Source organism: Ziziphus jujuba, chromosome 7, assembly GCF_031755915.1.
Source record: "Ziziphus jujuba cultivar Dongzao chromosome 7, ASM3175591v1".
Lineage (NCBI taxonomy): Eukaryota > Viridiplantae > Streptophyta > Magnoliopsida > Rosales > Rhamnaceae > Ziziphus > Ziziphus jujuba.
In genome coordinates this window covers 23,595,967-23,600,819 of record NC_083385.1, presented here as the reverse complement: position 1 = coordinate 23,600,819, position 4,853 = coordinate 23,595,967, and positions in this window count along the sequence as shown.

Here is a 4,853-nt window from a genome sequence, read left to right as displayed (position 1 = left end):
TCTGTGGCAAATAATATATATATATATATATATATATATATAATTTGTTTTTGGTCAAATATGACAAATAGTACTGATAAGCATTTTTCTGAGCCCTAAACATGTTTCCTCACTAGTCTCAGTGATGACGTACAGCCCTAGGTTTTTTATTTATTTATTTAGTCCTGCGTGGCGAGGTTTTTAGCTGTATTCAATTCTTCCATCCATATAATACGGTTTACTAAAAGCAAAAATTCATGTACTAATTAGGTTCTAAACATTTTTTTGGCGAATAATTAGGCCCCTCGTTTTTCATATATATATTTTTTTATTTTTATTTTTGTGTGTGTGTGTGTGAAAAGGTGAATAATTAGGTCCCAAACATCTACCCAAAGATTAAATTGTTCAATCCACTAATTCGTAGGGTTCTGTGGTTATTAATAGGAACAGATTGAGAGTACAATGTGGCACTAGCTAGATTTTGATTAATGCATAGGAATGTTAAGAATTAATCGGTGTCTTAACGAAAGGAATAATAATATCAAAAAGAAGAAAAGTATTCATACAGATGTGGAGGGAGTAGCTAGCTAGGGATACCTTTGAATATATTGAGGAAGATTTGTGATATTATGTTGAAATCTGTAGGGTCTTGATGATCTTTATTAGTTAAGTATGATTAATTGTTATAGGTATATGTCAGTGGGAGATACCCTTCCATATGGAACGGAAAGTAAACTTAACTTTTGTATTGAATATATTATACGGCTGTATATTATATATTTAAGTGATATTATTCTTGCAAATTTTCAAATCCAATCCATGTACCAGAGGATTATTTTTAATTTATGCATATGTTTCATGCTTCTTCATTTCTTTAAGATGTCAAAAATACTCTGGGAGATTTTGTTCTCAAATGCATTTCTATCCAACAAGTATTCTTGTCCACCAGCAGGAAGTTGAACACCAACCTAAGATAAATGGCACATGGAGCTTCAATATGTAGGTCAAAATGACCAATGTGTTTCTGAAATCTCTAATTTTTGGAGCCTTTGACCATGCATATATTGTTGCCGACCATCCACTGAGACTCACCAAAGCTATACTCTTAAATTTGATTTCAAAAGTGTAAGAGACTATAATAGAATACTTTCTTATTTGAAATCATTAAGGTGGACCTAATTTGTCTCGTTACACAACAAAAATGTAAGACAAAACTTTTATATATGTAGTTTAGTTGGAACCAATAATGAAAATATCGATATCGTTGGAAATATTGAGGATGTGATTTTATGGAAATATCGATGAAAATATTGATATTGATGGAAATATCAATAAAATTACGAAAACTGTAAATATTTAATTTAGAATACAAATGTTTGCATATAAAATAATAAATATGGTAAAATAATATAAAAAAATATAATAATTAGAATATAATGATAATAAAATAGTTTATAAATATTAAAAATTATTGTAAGTAAAGAAAATACAGTGTTTATTAGCAACAAAATATAGAAAATTTAATAAATAATATTAAGATACATGAAATTCTTAAATATAATTCATAATACATCATCAATATAAAAAAGAACTCCTTGTCACTTCAAATTGATGCTCATATCTACATGTTTTACGAGTATAACAATAAGAATACTCATCATATTAGAGAAATTTTTCATGTAATTGTAAATATGCCAAGTATATCTCTTTCTATCAATTCCAACCAACTGTCTAAGTTAAGGGTAATGCGGATTTACCAAAGAAGGAGTATATAATTCGTTTTAAGATATGGGATAACTAAAGATACTAAGATAACTAAAGATACTAAGATTGTAATCATTATGAGGATTATGTGATTTTATTTTACCAATTGGATACACAATTTGAATCTTAAAATTTTCACATTGAGAATTAACTTGTGTACTTAAACTAATTGTATCTAAAGAGTTAGAAAAATAATTTTTATCAAGTTGATTCATCATAGAAATTTCATAGTGGCTTCTTAAGCTAGCCTATTGTTAGGTCTAAAATATTGATGATTTTATGCCATATTTATTGCTTAATATTTGTTAGTTTGTGTTAATTTGTTATGGAAAGATACTTAATTATGTATTTTTCTTAATCTAGGTAAAAGAGGAAGAATTTTAAGAAAACAACCATAAAAATGGATTCCTTGGGTCGAATTATGGTGGGAAGCAAGATTTGAGCTCGAACGGACTAAGCCTTAAAAAGATTCCAAAAAGATACCTTGAAGATTCCATAAAGATTCTATCGAGAATTTCATGGTGGAAGTGGATGTCATATGAATCATCACAATTTAAGGATTTCAAATGTCTCGTTAGTTTTGGATTTCGAGGTGCGAGCAAAGAGTTATCATCATTTAAAGTTTAGAATTTATAAAAAATAATATTCTAGTTAAATCTCCACCATTGATCAAAAGAGGGAATCAAGGCAATTTGAGGGCCAAGATAAAAATAAGTGGCAATAATTGGTTGATTTATCATTAATGAGGCACATGTCATGTCACATGCTTCATTAAGGATAAATTAGACTAATTAACTATTTTTTTTAGGAGGAATTAGATAAAAGGAAAGTAGTAGAGAGCAAGTAATATACAGTTTCCTTTTTACATATGAAATTCGTCCAACCCTCTTCATGGCCTAAAAAAGGTATCTTCCAAGACTCCCACATTGAAAATAAAGAGAGAAAAAGATTCCCAAGGTCCTATATATATAGCCCCCACCACATTGAAGGAATATATACAAGTTTAGAGAGTTATTTAAGAGCTTTTAGGAGGCTTAAATAGAAACAAACCAAATTTTGGGAGTTTCTAAGATTCTCTTAAGGGTTCTAGAGTTTTAAAGTTTTAGAAGATCAATTGGAGAGCTTGGAGGAGGCAGAGAGACGTGGGCTTGCTTGGAGAAGAAGGCTACGACTTTGAGAGCTCTTGGAGGAGAATTTCTTCAATAGTTTTTATTCTCTTTTCCTTTCTCTTTAATTGTGAATCTTATTATTTTTAATAATTATGAATACTAGGGCATTTGATTTCACCACTAACTATTCCAATTTAATTACTTAGATATGTGAATTTAATTAACTAGTAATTTTGTTAGCCACACTTAATCACAAAATTAATCAAAAGTAGTTTCCACTCACAATTGATAATATTCACATAACCTAATTTATTCCTTCCGGCCTATAAATTAAATCATGCAAATTCATCAAGCATAGATTAAGTAAATAATATGGCATAAGACATAACTATTTTCCAATCAATTATGCATTCATGTAAATCATTGGAGATCCATAATATTATCCTTTTCCAAGCTCAAATATTATTAAAATCATTCATTCCTTCCGGCCTATGAAAGCATTAAGTATACCAATGATTTATTAACAAAACATATTACTAATTAAATAAAACTCAACATATATTAAAATAATTAAACCTTCATAGTTAGGGCTACATCATATCCCTAGCTATGAAAATTAGTTCATGGTAAAAATAATTTCAACATCCATAATTATTAAAAATAATAAGATTCACAATTAAAGAGAAAGGAAAAGAGAATAAAAACTATTGAAGAAATTCTCCTCCAAGAGCTCTCAAAGTCGTAGCCTTCTTCTCCAAGCAAGCCCACGTCTCTCTGCCTCCTCCAAGCTCTCCAATTGATCTTCTAAAACTTTAAAACTCTAGAACCCTTAAGAGAATCTTAGAAACTCCCAAAATTTGGTTTGTTTCTATTTAAGCCTCCTAAAAGCTCTTAAATAACTCTCTAAACTTGTATATATTCCTTCAATGTGGTGGGGGCTATATATATAGGACCTTGGGAATCTTTTTCTCTCTTTATTTTCAATGTGGGAGTCTTGGAAGATACCTTTTTTAGGCCATGAAGAGGGTTGGACGAATTTCATATGTAAAAAGGAAACTGTATATTACTTGCTCTCTACTACTTTCCTTTTATCTAATTCCTCCTAAAAAAAATAGTTAATTAGTCTAATTTATCCTTAATGAAGCATGTGACATGACATGTGCCTCATTAATGATAAATCAACCAATTATTGCCACTTATTTTTATCTTGGCCCTCAAATTGCCTTGATTCCCTCTTTTGATCAATGGTGGAGATTTAACTAGAATATTATTTTTTATAAATTCTAAACTTTAAATGATGATAACTCTTTGCTCGCACCTCGAAATCCAAAACTAACGAGACATTTGAAATCTTTAAATTGTGATAATTCATATGACATCCACTTCCACTATGAAATTCTCGATAGAATCTTTATGGAATCTTCAAGGTATCTTTTTGGAATCTTTTTAAGGCTTAGTCCGTTCGAGCTCAAATCTTGCTTCCCACCATAATTCGACCCAAGGAATCCATTTTTATGGTTGTTTTCTTAAAATTCTTCCTCTTTTACCTAGATTAAGAAAAATACATAATTAAGTATCTTTCCATAACAAATTAACACAAACTAACAAATATTAAGCAATAAATATGGCATAAAATCATCAATATTTTAGACCTAACAAATACCCCCAAACTTAAGATTTGCTAGTCCCTAGCAAAGAAAAAGAATAAGAAAATGAAATTTTATTTAAAGAACATGAGATACTTTAATGAGGTGCCTCAAAGATTGTATAACATATGACTTTTCAAATGGTTTCAAAGTAATTATGTAGCTCAATACCTTATATTCTATCCAACATATATGATACTTCCAATGTGTGTGTGTGTGGAAATCAATTTATACACTTAATTATCATATGCTTGAATAAATTTACAAGAATTAGAAATTGATAATAAAGTATGAACTACCATATGCTTGACTTAATTATCACTCTCCACTAATGTAGGTTAATGCACCACCTTAA